We start from the raw sequence: 17909 nt of genomic DNA on the forward strand, positions 1-17909 counted from the left end.
CTTAAACTTTCTTCTGGTACCCCTATGATGTGAATATTGCTTGATGTTATTCCAGAGGCTCCTTAAACTTTCTTCATTTTTTGGATTCTTTTTCCTTGTTGTTGTTGTGATTGGATGTCCTCTGCTATCCCATTCTCTATGTCACCGATTCAATCCTCTGTTTCATCCACTCCATTGATTCCTTCCAATATACTCTTAATCTCAGATATTGTATTCTTCATTTCTGACTGGCTCCCTATTATGTTTTCTATATCCATTTTTATGTTTTTTTTTGTCTTGTTGTTAAAGTTCTTACTGAGTTCATCTACTCTTCCTCTAAGTTTCTTGAGCATCCTTAAAACCAGTGTTTTGAACTCTGCATCTGGTATATTGCTTGTCTCCATTTTGGTGAATTCTTTTTCTGGAGCTTTGTTCTATTCTTCATGTGGGACATGCTTTTTTTGTCTCCCCATTTTGACTGCCTTCCTGTGTCTGTTTCTGTGTATTAGATAGGGCTCCTAAGTCTCCCAGTCTTAGTAGAGTGGCTTTATGTAGTAGGTGTGCTGTGGGGCCAAGTAGTACTGTCCTGAGGGGTCCAGCTGCAGACCAAGTTCAGCTGCAACATGTGCACCTCTGGGGCCACCTTTAAGGGTCACCAAACAATCCACATATGACTGCCACCCATGCTGGGTTTTTAGGAGCCTGGAGGGGCCAAGTTGGAAACTGAGGCCAGCTGCCACTGGTGTGTGGCTTGGGGCTGCTCATCTTGAGGTACAGGGCACGCCGAGGCCCAGATGCTGCTTCTTTGGGTTTTGTGAACCTTTGAGAGATTTTATGAAAGTTCCCAGCATGATATAAGATAGCTTGTTTCATGGAATAAATCATTGGAAGCAGCTTGAGTGGTACCACAAATTGGGAGAGGAGGAGTCTCATGGAATTCCCTGGGCAGGTGACTTGTGTTATCCAGATTGATGGTGACTCAGATATGGCAGCACACTGGGAGTGGGGAGGGCTCAACAAAAGAATGATGGATACTGTCAGCATTTCTGTTCAGGAGAAAGCTGCCCCTTCAACCTTCTCTTTGAAGTCCAACAACTCAATGTTTCCTCATATGTCCCTGGCACCCCTCAAGCAGCTGCCCTAGTGCTGGAGCTCTGAATGAGTGAGTCTGTCACGGAGTAAGGCAAGCCATGGGCCTTTTAAGAGGAAGATTTGTGCTTCCTGCAGCCCTCTTTCTCACTCAGAGCCAATGTGTCTGTCAGTAAGTGTGTGCATGGGCCCTCTTCTCACTCAACTATAACTTCCACTGTTTTTCACAGCCAGAGGTTGTGGGGACTTCTCTTTCCAGCACTGGAAGCCCAGTGTGTGGCCAGGAACTCTTGCTCCTCAGGTGGGGGAGGTAGCTCTGCAGTCAAGAGAGCCCTCTCTATTCTCAATTGCCACACGTGGTTATGGGACTGGGCTATTTGGGTCTCCATCCCTCCTACTGTTTCTAGGTGACCTGTTATTTGAGGTGACTTCGTTGTAGGGCTCAGCCAAACCTCAGACGACTCCACATACTGGTTGCTCTGTAGTTTTGTTATAATTTTGGTGTGCTTGCGAGAGGAAGTGTGAACAGCCTTTGCCTTCTACATCATCTTGTGAGCCTTCCTGGGAGGTATTCTTTTGTGAAGGACGAGGAACCAGAAGAAGAGAAACCACAAACGGAAGGTCTAAATTTCTGTTTGAACTTAAATTTTCTTTTAAAGAGATTTAACATTCAGTATCTTGTCTCTTGGAATGGAGGAATTCCTTTAATTGGCTTTACGCAGTAACTTGCATAGTAGTATGCACTTTCTCAGTTTGACTAAACATATTTAGTTGCTATAATAGAATTCCTAGTCACTTTAGACCCCTCCAGGATTAATCCTCAGTTTCCTACATTGGGGAACCTGCCAGGAGAAAGGTGAGCAGGAAGTATCAATGTTGGTATTTAACCCCAAAACTGTAAATGACTGGAAATTTTGTAACCATAATAACAGATTGCAGAACTTTATTGACCACATCAATGGCACAGGGTACCTTATTGGGATTTCATTATGATCCTAAAATTTAAGCAATGTTATTTAAGCTTCAGAAAGAGGGAAACTCTAGATTCAGAAGTTTAGTAGTAGATTGCTCTGGAGAAGTATGAGTTCAGAGGTTAAGGCATGTGGATTCAAATTCTGCCTTATGGTTTTTTATATGTGAGATCTTAGCCTCAAGTTTCTTATTAAGTTTTTATTAGTGGAAAAATGGTAATGGTCGAAGTTACCTATTTCATAATGTTTAGGTGAGGATGAACTAAGATTCTGTATGTTTGGTTCCTGCTCTGACTGCCCCATAAGGCCATGCAGCTCACAAATGGCAGGCCTGGGACTTGAACACGGGATTATTGGATTCACAACTTGTAAAACTCTACACTGCTTTCCATGGGGAGATTTTAATTCCAAAACAAAGATAGACTGAGGTCAAGGAAAAAGTTTAGGGTTCAAAGTCAGCTCCTAAGTTTGACTGATGGGAAACAGTCCCTTTCCCCCATATACCTACACATACATAAATATTTGAGAACATGTGTGCATAGATTTAAGGATAATTCTATTAGGATAGGGCAAGAGAAATCATACCATGATGTGGAATGTATACTTATTGACAGATGTTAGTTCTGCTAAGCAATCCTTTTGTTATTTTCGTTTTTCTTCATAAATCAACTTTATTTACATATAATAAAATGTGCCCATTTTTAAGTTTGAACACTTGTTAAACCACCGTGAAAATCGAGCAACAAAGCATTCTCATCATCCCAGAAACTTCTCTCATGCTTCTTTGCAGCCAATTTCCCCAGCCCTAGGTAACCACTGATCTGCTTTCTATTACTATAGAAACTGCCTGTCTTAGAATTCCATGTAAGTGAAATCATGCAGTTTGTACTCTTTTGTTTCATTTCTTTTTTTTTGGCTGAGCTTAGTGTCTGAGATTCATCCATGTTGTTTTGTGTATCAGTAATTTATCCCTCTTTCTTGCTATGTAGTATATCCTTGTATGGATATGCCCATGTGTTTATCCATTCATCCTGACACACAATCATTCAGCATAGGGCCAGACAGAACCACTTTAGACTTGGGCAACTGGGACTTCTCCCTGGGCCCTGGAATTTAGTGGACCTCCCTTTGGCCCTTCTCTAGACAAGTCCTTCCCCACAAGGTGAAATGGCTGTGGGGCCAAGGAAATGTGACCACTCAAAACCCTTGTCTAGGTACCCAGAACAAATCACCTGCCCAAATGGCCATGAGTTTGCTGCCAGGGCCTGCATTGGCCTTACCCCTGGATTAGTCTTCCTGCAGGTAAACAGTTGGTATAGACTAAATGTTTGTGTCCTCCCCAAATTCATATATTGAAACTTAATTCTCAATGTATTTGGTGGTGGGGCCTTTGTGAGGTGATTAGGTCTGTCCTCATGAATGGGATTAGTGCCCTTATGAAAGAGGCTCTAGAGGGCTCCCTTACCACTTTTACCATGTGAAGTCCTGGTGAAAAGATGGTTCTCTATGAACCAAGAAGCAGGCTATCACCATCACCAGACACAAAATCTGCCAGCACCTTGATCTTGGACTTCCTAACTTCCAAATCTGTGAGTAATAAAGTTCTGTTGTTCATAAGCCTTACAGTCTATAATATTCTTTTACAGCCACATAAATGGACTAAGACAACAGTACTATACCCAAAAACCTGGGGGGGGTGATGGAAGTCTGCAGAGGGAGTAGGGGTTTTGAGGGCTGGGGGTATAGAGAATGCATGGATCTTGGATGTGCAGGCTGAGCTGCTCATGCTCATTATGCAAGTTATCCACATGAGAAGAAGAAAAGAGGGGGTCTGCTGTAGGTTGAGGGCCTTTTTTTGGTATTCATTCCCCAGCCCACGAGTGATAAGGATGGGTGTGTGGCCATAAGAGCAGGAGCAGAAGGGAGGAAGAGATTCTCAAGAAGAAATACAAATTGTAAAGAGACAGAAAATCAATTTTAGAGGTCACAGAACAGAGTTTTAGAATCAGAAATATTTTTAGATTTCATGTTCTCTCATTCTTTAATTTCACAGATGATAAAGCCTAGATTGGTTAAGTGGCTTCTACAAGGTCACACAGCTAGTTAGTGGCAGATCCAAAATAAGTGAGATTTTCTAATTCTAGGTAAAAACTCTTAATATATACAAGGACAATGGTCTTCAAATGCTTTTGTTCGCATAGCCCTTAAATTATTTTTGTTAAACTATGAACCCCCTTCATATACTTTGAAGTTAACTTCTAAAATATTTTAGATCATAAACTTAAATAGTTGAAAAGGATTTAATTTCCAAAGTACTGCAAACATTGTCATTTAAAAATAAAATTGTCATGTCATAACTTAGAAATAGAATCTAAATACCATAGTCATTTGCTGCTCATTAACCTCCATTTTAAAAACACATGAACAAGCTCTTCTTTAATAGATAGAGATTTTATATCATACCTTTTTCTATGTGAACTTGAATTTTCTTTCTATTCTCCCCAAAATATTGTCCTAATATACTTTATGCCATCATGGAACTTACTTTATGGTGAAGGAAACATTCAATATATGGGATAAATAAGTAAAATATATGTAATTTTATATACCAAAAAGTGCTAAGAAGAAAGAAGAGAAACAAAGCAGGAAAAGGAGATATATAATGTCAAGTGGGAGTTGCTGTTGACATTTTTGATAGGGCAGCCTCCCTGAAAATGTGACTTTTGCAAAAGATCTGAAGGAAGTAAAGGATCTAGTTATATGAATATGAGGGGAAGAGCAGGTTAGATAGAGGGAATAGCTGGTGCAATTACCCTGAGGCCAGAGTGTGCCTGTCATGTTTGGAGAAGGACAAGAAGTCCAGTATGCCTGGAGCCAGGAGATGGAGAGTGAAAACCCCCAGAGATCACCTCAGAGTTCTTAGGTAGTAAGCCTTATAGAATATTTTAGGGATTTTTAGCTTTGACTTATGGAAGGTTTTTGAGCAAAGAAATTATGTCATCTGGCTTAAGTTTTAACAAGATCTTTCTGGCTGTTGTGTTAAAAATAAACTGTAAGGGGACGTGGGCCAAAGCAGGGAGAGCTGTTAGGTAGGGTGCCGGTTATCTTTCATTTGCTCTTCAGATCTACTTTCCACCTTTCTCTCCACTGTTCTGTACCATAGAGACTGACTTCCATGGACTACATTGGTGGACTGCTTGCTCTCCGGCTTCCAGTGGATTCAGCTAATGGAGACAAGTAGGGGATGAGAGAGAGGAAGGAGGATGAGATCAGGGCATTTATTCCATTTATTCCTCTGGTTCCTGCTCTGCAGAGTCACTGCAGGTTTGCTGTGTCCTTCTATTTAGGGCCACAACTCCTGTCAGGTAATAGTGTCCCCTTGTAGCTACCCTTTTGGGGTTTCTGGTAACTACTCTCTTCTGTTGCTTCTTTAGGCCTAGAGGTGGACATGGCATCTTACTTGTGTGCGTCCCTGATGCTTCATTATCCCTTAACCTCAGCCACAACTTTACAAGCATAGTCCCTTAACTACACTATCTTCAGTTACCCTTTCAGCGTGCCATTTATTTTCTGTTGGGGCCCTGGTTCTTTCAGTTATTTATTGCTATGTATAAAACCGCCCCAAAACTTAATGGCTTATAACAGTGACACTCATTTATTTGCTCAGGATTTTATAATTTAGGAAAGGCTTGGCAGGTATAGCTCATCTTCACCCCATGTGGCATTGGCTAGGGTAGCTGGGGCTGGAAAATTCACTTATAAGATGGCTCACTCATATGACTGGCAATTGGTGCTAGCTGCTGTTTAGGAGTTCAGCTGGGGATATTGGCCAGGGGATTTGATTCTCCTCCAAGTGGGCTGTTAGGGCTTCCACACAGCATGGAGGCTGGGTTCCAAGAGGCAGGAAGCAGAAGCTGCCACTCCTCTTAAAGCCTAGGTCCAGACTGACACACATCAATTCTATATGTAATTGGTTAAATCAGTCAGAGGCCAAGTCCAGATTAAAGCGTGTAGAAAGGAGCGCAACGAATTTATGGCCATCTTTAATTAACCATGCTGACTGAGACAGGAGGCTATTGCCATAATTAAGGTAAGAGATGATGATTGCCTGAACCAGGATGATGATGAGAAGTGGTTGGATCCTGGTTATAGTTCGAAGAGAGCTTACAGGGTCTGCTGATTGGATATGAGGTGTGGAAGAAAGAGGGGAGTTGTCTTCTAAAAAGCAGAAATCTAAATGGAATTAAACATGTAAGCATTTTATTAGTATTATTTCTTTTATGAAAGGAAATAGGGAAGGAGCCAGAGAAAGCTGGGTGAACCATCAGACCATAATGGGAGTCTGACCTTGGATGAAGGAGAGAGGGAGAGAAGGTTGAGTGGAAGAGTCCAAGGCAAGCATGTGGTCTAAAGAAGTTTTGGCAAAGCCATTGGAGAGTTCTTGAGCCAAAATTGGCCTATGAAGGTGTTCTGTGTCTCTCAAGAATGAATCTTCCTTAGTATCTCTGCCACACTCAATTTTTGGAGGGGAGCAGTCCATGGAAGAGGTGACCTCAATGCAAATGCTATGAGGATTTCAAGCACATCATATGGGGCTCTCAGTCAATTATACTCCCTGTATAGGAGGTCTGTGAAGCACATTCTCATGGCTGCCTCAGGGGTCAAGGACAACTCTAAATTTTTTGACCTGAACAGCTAAAATGATGAAAGTGCCTTCACTGATCTGTGGAAGATTGAAGGAAGAGCTGGTTTGGAGAATATCAGAAGTGTGATTTTAGACATGTTATGTTTGAGATACCTATTATATATTCCAGTAGAAATATCAAAGAGGCAATTGAATAAATATGCCGAGGTTTCAGGGGAGATTTTCATGTTGTAGATAATAAATTAGGGACAGTAAGAAGCTAAGTGTTAAGACAAATGTGTTCTTGATGAAGTTATCATTACTATATTATTGGCACCAAATTGATCAAAACAACATAAATATATATCAAATTCTGATAAATAAAATGTAAATTATTAAACATCAAAGTAAAATTTTATTGGAAATACTTCTCTTTATAAAATACATCTGTGGATGAATTTACTTATTGTTAAAAAGAGACAGGGTTTCAGCATCAACTGTTTTCCCATTTTTCATAGTTATCAATTTAAGTGCCAGAAATCTTGTTTACATAAATATGCAGATCAGAGTGGAAAGAGTTTTTATTATAGTAACATTACTTGTTTTTTTAAACTCCTTTTGCATTGTATGCTAAAGAGGCTATAGTAACCTATTATTAAAAATTATTTTAAATCATCAGCTGACAACTCCAGTAGGTCTTCCTGCAGTTTTGCTGATAACAAAGAATTGGACACCAACTGGCTTACAAGATTTATTACTGAATGATTAGAGTTACTTGCTTTGTCAATACCACTTCCAAATTTGAAATAATTCCTCTGCTTGATGCCTAAATCATTTTTACTGCCTGGGGAAGATTCTGGAAAGATGAGAGTTTTTTTTTTTTTTGTAGAGTGGAGGCAAATTGGAAAAGGAAGGTAGGAAAGCTGGGTCTGCATTTTCATCATAGGTGTGTTTTTAGGCAAATTTTAGAAAAGAGGCTCTGAAAATAGAGTCCTTTGAAACCCTCTTGCATGCAGGATGGAAAGTCTTCTCATATTTTAATTTGCACACTTGAAGCAGAATGATTGAGAAGGTCCTCACACAAGGTGCTGGGATTTATTTGGAAGATGACCATAGCAGCCCACTAAGGCATATTGAAGTAGGAACACATAGGAGAGCTGATTTGAGAGGCCCTAGCACAGGGCAAGATCTGTCCCTCAGGCTGGAGGAAGGTGAATCTGCTTTACTGGTGTTTCAGGCAATTCTGGAGAATAAAAGCTCAGGCTTAGGCTAGGGCCAGAGTAAGGTGGGTGGAATGAAGAAAGAAACTGATATTGGTGCTAAGAGGGTGGCCCAATATGGAACATGAGGGGCTTTTAAGAACTTAAGCAATGAGTTAGGCTACTTCAAGTCAATTTCAAAAAAAAAAAAAAAAAAATTGAAGCTGGGTGTATGGAATGGGGAAGAATTTGGGTTAAGAATCATCCCTGAAAGGTTGTATGAGGAGAAAGGATAGTTAGGATGGGAGGTAAAGAAATTACTTAATCTCAAGAGCTCTGGCTCCTTAGACAATTCCTTTTCATTCTCGTGGGTGCCATAAAGTCTCAACACAGTAAAGATTCCTGGATAGCCTGTTAGGGTACCACCCCAGCCCATTTATCTTTTGCTGATGTTGAGGAGAGATCATTGCATTCAAGTCAGAAGGCCAAGGTTGGACCTGCATCTATCCCACCCCCATTGATTGTTTGGCCTTTGGAAAACGTTACTATGAGTCTCAGTTTCCATATCTCTAAAATGGAAACAAAGATATTTACTTTCACTGCTTTAAAAAAATAATTTTAGGCCATTTTACTATTCTGTTGCTTTTTAACATTGTAAAAATCAAAGGTGAATATCTGTGAACATGCTTTCTAAATCAAGATGCCCAGGCAATTCAATTCAGTATCAGTGAGTACTTCCTATGTGTCAGATACCATGGGACGGGAAGAGTTAGACACAGAGGGCCATGTGAGGACAGAAACTGCCTAGAGTGAGAACCAGGCACTGATAAAACTCATAGTAAGGGAGACTGAAAAGGAGATGCTAGCTGCACTGGCAAAGCAATCTGTAGCCATGGGGGGAAGTGATAATAAACTTCACCTCAGGGGATCTAGGAATGTGTTCATGGAGGAGGCGGAGTTTGCCTTGGGCCTTGAAGGCCAAGTGGGAATTTACTAGGCAGAGAAGTAGGACAAAGAAATCTCAGGCTGAGGCACCAGCAAGGTACAAATACAGAGGAATGGAAATATCTGGAATGTGCAGAGGACTGTGGACATTTAGGAAAACATCATGTATCAGTAATCACCCTAAATGTAAATGGACTGAACTCACTAGTAAAGAGGCAGTAGTAGATTGGATCAAAAAACAAAACCCAACCATATGTTGCCTTTAAGACACACATCTCAGTTGCAAGGGCAAATATAGACTCTAAGCGAAAGGATGGGAGATGATACTCAAGTTAATGGCATCCAGAGAAAAGTGAATGTAGCCGTACTTGTATCTGATGAAATAGATTTCAAGATAAGTAAACAGGAGAAAAAGATGGACACTTTATAATGACAATGGGGACATTATATCAAGAAGACATAACGCATCAACATACAACCGAATGGGAGAATATATTTGCAAACCGTGCTCCAATAAGGGACTAATATTTAAAATATATAAAGAAGTCATATAACTCAACAATGACAACACCAAAAAAAATCCAATTAAAAAATGGGCAGAGGACCTGAACAAACACTCCTCCCAAGAAGGCATACAAATGGCCAACAGACATATGAAAAGATGCTCAACTTCACTAGCTATTAGGGAAATGCAAATCAAAACCACAACGAGATACCACCTCACACCTGTTATAGAATGGCTATCATCAACAGGACAAGTAACAACAGATGTTAGAGAGAATGCGAAGAAAAAGTAACCCTCATACACTGCTGATGGGAATGTAAATTGGTACAGTCACTATAGAAACCAGTACAGGGTTCCTCAAAAAAATTGCAAATTGAATTATTATATGGCTAAGCAATCCCTCTCCTGGGTATCTACCCCCAAAATTTGAAATCATTTATCCATAAAGATATATGTGCTCCAATGTTCATTGCAGAATTGTTCATAGCAGCCAAGACATGGAAACAACTAAAGTGTCCTTCAATAGATGATTGGATAAGGAAGATGTGCATATATACAATGGAATATTATTCAGCCATAAGAAAATATGAAGTAGTGCCATTTGCCACATCATGGATGGATCTTGAAATTATCATACTAAGGGAAATAAGTCAGGCAGAAAATGTTGAGAACCATATGATTTCACTCATATGTGGGATATAAAACTGAAAGCAACAAATAAACAAACAAGACAAACAAGCAAACAAAAACTCATAGACACAGACAACAGTTTAGTGGTTACCAGAGGGAAAGGGAGGAGGGGAGAAGGTAGATAAGGGTAAAGAAAGTCAAATACATGATAACAGAAGGAAATTTATCTTTGGGAGGTAAACATGAAATGCAATATACAGAACGCATACTATTGAATTGTACACTTAAATGTATATAATTTTATTAACCAATATCACTCCAATAAATGTAATTTAAAAATCTAATATAAAATCAATGGATCAGAAATCCCTTTTTAGGCCTTTCAATACATAATACTATATTATCCTCCAAAAAGTTTGTGCCACCATCTGCTCTATGAGAGAGTCGGTTTTAACACACATTTTCCCTGAATCCACTGTGACTTTTTCTTTTGAAACCATTTATTTTTTATTTAATTTTAATTTTTGGTAATTTTTATTTTTCAATTATAGTTGGCATACAACATCATATTAGTGTCAGGTGTACACCACAGTGATTAGACATTTATATAACTTACAAAAAGATCACCTTGATAAATTTAGTACCCATCTGACATACATAGTTATTACAATATTTTTGGCTATATTCCTTATGCTGTATTTTACTTCCCCATGACTGTTTTGTAACTACCAATTTGTACGTTTTAATCCCTTCCCCTTTTTCACCCAACTCTCAACCACTTTCCATATGGCAACCATCAAAATGTTCTCTGTATCTATGAGTTTGTTTCTGTTTTGTTTGCTTTTCTTCTTTAGATTCCACTTGTAAGTTAAATAATATGGCATTTGTCTTTTGCCGTCTGACTTACTCTATTCAGCACAGTACCCTCTAAGTTTATCCATGTTTTTGCAGATGGTAAGATTTCATTATTTTTTTTTATAGCTGAGTAAAATTCCATGTATATATGTACTATCTCTTCTTTATCCACTCATTCATTGATGGACATCCAGGATGCCTCCATATCTTGGCTACTATAAATAATGCTGCAGTGAACATATGGATTCACATGTCCCTTCAAAGTAGTGTTTTGGGTTTCTTTAGGTAAATATCCAGAAAAGGAATAGTTGGGTCTTTCTATGTCTCTTGTTATAGCCTTCGTTGTAAAGTCTATTTTGTCTGATATAAATATTGCTACCCCAGCTCTTTTTTGTTTGTTTCCATTTTCATGAAATATCTTTATCCATCTCTTTGCTTTTAGTCTATGTATGTCTTTCGATCTGAAGTGAGTCTCGTAAAGGTTTTGTAAAGGTTTTGTTTTATCATCCATTCAGTAACACTATGTTTTGATTGGAGCATTTAACTCATTAAAGTAATTGTTAATAGATATGTAATTATTGCCATTTTATTACTCATATTTTTAATCTTCTTTTTTTCATATTTCTTCTTAAAGAAGACGTTCCAACAACTCCTGTAATACTGGCTTGGTGGTGATGAACTCCTTTAGCTTTTTCTTGTCTGGGAAGCTCTTTATCTGTCCTTTGATTCTAAATGATAGCTTTGCTGCGTAGAATAATCTTGATTTCCAGGTCCTTGCTTTTCATCGCTTTACTATTTTGTGCCAATTCCTTCTGGCCTGCAAAGATTTTGTTGAGAAATCAGCTGACAGTTATGGGAGCTCCCTTGTAGGTAACTAACTGCTTTTCTCTTGCTGCTTTTGAGATTCTCTTTTTGTCTTTAACCTTGGGATTTTAGTTATGATGTGTCTTGATGTGGGCCTGTTTGGGTCATCTTATTTGAGACTTTCTGTGCTTCTTGGGTTTGTATGTCTATTTCCTTCACCATGTTAGGGAGGTAGGTTTTCCATCATTATTTCTTCATATAGATTTTCAGTTCCTTGCTCTCTCTCTTCTCCTTCTGGCATCCCTATGATGTGAATGTTGGTACACTTGATGTTGTCTCAGAAACTCCTTAAACTATTGTCATTTTTTGAATTGTTTTTTGTTATTGTTACTGTTCTGATTGGGCATTTTTGCTGCCTTATCTTCTAAATCACTGATTTGATCCCCTGCTAATCTACTGTTGATTCCTCCTAAGATATTCTTCATTCCAGTTATTGTAGTCTTCATTTCCGACTGGTTCTTTTTTATGTTTTCTATCTCTTTGTTAAGGTTCTCACTGAGTTCATTTGCTCTTCACCCCAATTCACTGAGCATCTTATAACCAGTGTTTTGAACTCTGCATCTGGTAGATTGTTTGTCTCCATTCTGTTGAGTTCTTTTTCTGGAGGTTTATTCTGTTCTTTCATTTGGGACATGTTTCTTTATCTCCCCACTTTGGCTGCCTTCCTGTGTTTGTTTCCATGTATTAGGTAGAGCTGCTATGTCTCTTGGTCTTAGTAGAGTGGGCTTATGTAGTAGGTGTCCTGTGGGGCACAGTGGTGCAGTCTGCCTGGTCATCTGAGCTGGGTGATCCAGGTGTGTCCCTTGTGTGGGTTGTGCGTACCCTCCTTTTGCAGCTAAGCATTGGTTGCTGTTTGCACATCATGGGAGGATTGACCTTTGTGCTGATTCATTGTGAGAACTGGCCAGTGATACAGTTGGAGGAGCTGTTGTGCAGGGGCTGATGCACTTTAGCTGGGCTCTGGTGCCTGATCAGTCTGTCCTTTGGGTGTGTGGTACTTGGATGTGGTCCTAGGTTGTGCTCTGGCTCAGTCCAAAGCTGGACCCAGGGCCTCCTGGAAGGGATCCCACAACAGGACAAATTCAGCCGCAGCCTGTGCCTCATTCAAGGCCATTGCTTGGCATGAGCTACCAAGCAATCAAAAGATGACTGCCGCCCATACGGGGCTTAGAGGTGCCTTGAAAGACCAAGTCACAAACTAAGACCAGCTGTTGCTATGCTAGGCTTGGGAATACTCAGCAAGGGATATGGGGAATGCAGAGGCCATATGCTATTTGTTTGGGTTTTATGAACCTTTGAGAGATTTTAGGAAAGTCTGCAGCTTAAGCTAAGACAGGTTGTTTGTATGGAAAATCCACTGGAAGTGGCTTGGGTGGGCCTGCAACTTGGGTGGGGTGATTTCTCAGGGAATCACCTGGGCACAATGAATGGTGTTAGCCAGTTTGATGGAGACTCAGATATGGCAGCTGCCTGTGTTGCATGTGGAGCAGAGGAGGGCTCAACAAACAAACAATGCCCTCTGCCAGCACTTCTGTCTGGAAGAAAGCTGCTCCTCCAGCTCTCGCCCTGAAGCTTGACAATTCAGCTCCTCTCAGAATGTCCCTGGCACTGCTCCAGTGCTGGAGCTCAGAGCGAGTGAGTCCATCTGCAAGTAGTCCATGCGTGGGACACCTGCAGCCCTCTGCCTCACTCAGCTGATTTTCAGATCCAGATTTTGTGGGGACTTCTCTTCACAGGTTTGGGAGCCCAGCATCTGGCTGGGTCCCCTTGCTTTTCTGAGGGGACCTCTGCAGTCAGGATATCCCTTCCGATTTTCAACCACCACATGTGGTTGTGGAACTGGTCCATTCTGCATCTCTGCCACTTCTACCACTCTCAAGGTGGTTTCTTCTGTACATCCTTAGTTATAAGATCTGTTCAGCTAGACTTTAGACAATTTTATTATTTTATTTTATTTTATTTTTTTGGGGGGAGGAATTAATAAATGTTTAATTGTAAATATCCTCAAAACATAATGTTAAGGTTTTCATATTTATAAACATTTCATTCCATTTGAAAACAATTGTAAGTAAGGATTTTTTCTCATCTCACAATAATTCTTGAGTATGCTTAATGATTATGGACAAATCATAGCAATAAGTGAATTAAATGAATTCATCAAATAATTCTAAAAGCAAAGTTAAAAGAACTTTCAAAAATTTCCACAGAAAGAAAGGTATATATTTTGATGATGCTGGATTTTAGATATGCTTGCTATAATGCTTAGAGCTATAAAGGTTTTAAAACTTTGCTGGCAAAGAGAATTGACTTAGATTGGCTTAGTTGAGCCAATAGATTGGCTTCCTAAAGGTCAGGTGATTATTTCTGAGCTAATCCACTGTGGTGGTGGAGGTGCTAGTGGGTCAGTTAGTTGGAGACTTTTTTAAATATTAATTAATTAATTATTTTATGGTGACATTGGTTAACAAATTCCAATGTTTCAGCTGTACACTTTAACAGTAAGGCATACATATGTTTACACTGTGTGTTCACCTCATATAGTTAGGTTTCTTTCTGTCACCACATGTTTGACCTCCTTTACCCGTCTACCAACCCTATCCCCACCCCCTACCCTCTGGTAACCACTAGTCTAATAGTCCATGTCCATGAGTCTCTGTTTGTTTGTCCTGCTCGTTTGTTGCTTTTAGGTTTATATCCCACATATAAGTGATATCATGTGATTTTTCAACATTTTCTGTCTGGCTTATTTCATTTAGCATGATTATCTCGAGGTCCACCCATGTGATCACAAATGGCAGTATTTCATCTCTTCTTATAGCTGAGTAATATTCCATTGTATATATGTACCACACCTTCTTTAGCCAATCATCTATCGTAGAACACTTCGGTTGCTTCCATGTCCTGGCCACTGTAAATAATGCTGCTATGAACATCAGTGTGCAAATGTCTTTTTGGATATGGGTTTTCAAGTCTTTGGGGTAAATATCCAGTAGAGGAATTGATGGATCATATGGTAGATCGATTCTTAGTTTTTTGAGGAACCTTCATACTGTTTTCCATAGTGGCTGTACCAGTTTGCAGTCCCACCAGCAGTGTATGAGGGTTCCTTTTTCTCTGCATCCTCTCCAGCATTTGTTATTGTCCTGTTGATTATAGCTATTCTAACAAGTGTTAGATGGTATCTCATTATGGTTTTGATTTGCATTTCCCTAATAGCTAGTGATGTTGAGCAACTTTTCATTTTTTTGTTGGCCATTTTTATGTCTTCTAGGGAGAAGTGTCTGTTCAGGTCTTCTTCCCATTTTTTGATTGGATCATTTGTTTTTTTTGTTGTTGTTATTGAGTCGAATGAGTTCTTTGTATATTTTGGATATTAGGCCTTTATCGGAGGCATTGCTTGCAAATATATTTTCCCATTTGGATGGTTGTCTCATTACCCTGTTGACAATTTCTTTTGCTGAGCAGAAGGTTTTTAGTTTGATGCAGTCTCATTCATTTATTTTAGTTTTTACTTTTTAGGTGATTTTAAATGATAGTTGTCCTGTAGTTTAGTTGTAATTTTGATGTGTCATGAGAGGAGACGAATGCAACTTTTATTTATCCCATTATCTTGACTGGAAAATCTCTACCAGGAATTTTTATGCCAACATAACAAATTAACATTTTCTGAGAATGATATTTGATCCATGATCTATGCTTTGATCTCAAACCTTTTTAATCTTGTTTCCATCTCAATGACATTATCATGTAGTGGTTAGAGACACAGCTGTAGAGAAGACTGCATAAGATTTCATTCTTGATTTACCACTTTATAGATGGGCTGAGCATTCCCACAAAGGTGACTGAGCATTTCCATGCCTCAGTTTCCTTATATCTGGGGTGAGTGGTGCTATGAAAAATTTTACTGGGCTCATTTTTTGTTTTCAAAATTTTCTATGATTACACATTGTGTGTTATTTAAAAAAAATCTTATAAAATATGCATAGTTTGATATGATCTGTCTCTTTGGAAGGTCAATGGCTGCCATTAGGACAATGAATCTCAGAAAGCAGGAATAGAAGCCTAGAAAGAGGTACTCAAAGGTGGGGAGGATAGATGGAGAGGGCTGAGGTGCTAGTGGTGACAGTGAGAAGGAAGGGAGTCAAATATAAGAGAGTGGTAGATGGAGGTGTTTAAGTGGCACAAACTTTCAGTTACAAGATGAATAAGTTTAGAGGATGTACTGTAAAGCATATTGACTATAGGTAATAAACTGTATTGTATGTTCGAAAGTTGCTAACTTTTAAGTTGATCTTTTAACTTTTAACTTTTAGGTTGATCTTTTAACTCTTAACTTTTAAGTTGCTCTTAAAAGTTCTCACCACAAGAAAAAATTTGTAACTATATGAAGTGGTAGATGTTAACTAGACTTATTGTGGTAATCATTTCACAATATATACAAATATCAAATCATTGTTGTACACCTAAAATGAATGCAATCATATATATCAATTCTATCTCTATGAAACTGAAAAAATATACAGCCTAGTTTAAGAAACATATACTATTTGTATAATTTTAATTAAAAAATAAATAGAATATAAGTTAAAAATATATAGAGAAGAGAAGGCTAGCAGAGGGACACTCAGTGGAGCCCAGTGAGGGCATGGAGGAGTGTGAATGGGTAGATTTGAGGTACCTTTTCCAGGGTACCTGAGGCTGCCTTTTGCTTACTTTCCTTCTCATGTCTGGGAGATTCTGCAGTCCTCTTTCACCCTGACTCTGCTTGTGGGGACAATATTGGGCTTGTTCAGCATGCCAGAGAGAGCTGATTTTTGTTACTAGCTGACTGCACCACTGGTTTTATCCCAGCTTCAAAAATGTTCTTTTAATGGCATATGCCATGTTAATGAGACTATCTCTTTCGTATCCTCCCCATTTTCCCTTCCATCACTCTTTTTAACTCTTTTATTACTGTGTTGCTGGGTATGTACCATGGGTAAACACTGTGGCAGGTGCCATGGGGATCATATAAAAGAGATAACATGAACCTCACTCTTCAAGGGACACAAAAGAGCACCTCCAATCTGTCATTGCTTTTTTTCCCAGAGGACTTCGGAAATCACAGCACACCAAGGAAAGGAGAGGAGACCACTGGTTGTTGAGTACCTCCTGATATGTGCCAGGTAGTGTGCTAAACACTATACATACATTTTATTGCTTAATACTCTCTCAACAACTACAGTGGTAAGTATTATTACCTCATCTTATAGATGAGAAAATTGTGGCTCAGAGAGTTTTGGTAACTGGTGTAAGGCCATAAAATTAGAGATTTGAATATGAGCTTGTTTGGCTGACATGTGATCCTGCTCTGCCTTCACTATCTTTATATTCGTTGGCCAAGGACCATTGAAACCCAAATTCATTCCTCTACTGATGTTTTCAGGGCCTTGTTTATAATTATTCTCAGAGGGAGGCAAGAGTTATGGAAGTGAAATGAAGTGAAGAGCAGAGTTCTTCCACAGGCTCCAATAAGCTGTTGCCTCTGAAAAGAGTCATGCACATTTGCCTTGGTCATGGTGGATGGTGATTTCCTTGGACTGGTGGAAGTTCAGAAAGGACTGAGAGTGGTGAACTTTCTCAAGTGACTTCCTCTGTCAGGCTCCTTAGGGCCATGGTGATAATCTGACTGGATTACCTGTGGCATGAGGAATGCCAGACCTGGTTCAGCAAGAAACCTGGTGTCCTAGCTTTTTCTGGAAGACCTTGAAAGCCATGATGCTGTTGTAGCAGTGGCTTCTGACTCAGGGATTTGATGATGATCAGAAATGAGGCAATTATGAGAAATGGGCTGATTGCAGGGTGTCATAGCTGAAGGGAAGTTAGCAACCAGGTTCTGGCCCTGCTTGGTTTTATTTGTGACATGGCTTTTTTTAGGTTTCTGTTGATTAGCCCTCTTGAGAAAGTGGAAGCTTGGCTACTCCATGGCAGCCTGAGGTGTCAACTAGGAGAGCCTGAGAGACCCCGGTTGCTAGGAGTCCTGAAATGGTGGCTGTCATGAGAACAGTGGACAACTTCAGCCATATTGAGCTCAGCACTCTGGGGATTCAAAGAGCCTTGGTCCAATCATCTGATACCCCAGGAAGTTGTGTTTCTTGTTGAAGGAGAGTAAGACATTTCCCTGGCTCTTAGAGCCCTGGGGGCTGACAGAGAATTTTAAGGCCATACATCCCTGGGGTTCCTCCCAGAGAAAAGCTCTGGGAAGTTCT

Source organism: Pteropus medius, unplaced genomic scaffold (genome assembly GCF_902729225.1).
Source record: "Pteropus medius unplaced genomic scaffold, Ma_sr-lr_union100, whole genome shotgun sequence".
NCBI lineage: Eukaryota > Metazoa > Chordata > Mammalia > Chiroptera > Pteropodidae > Pteropus > Pteropus medius.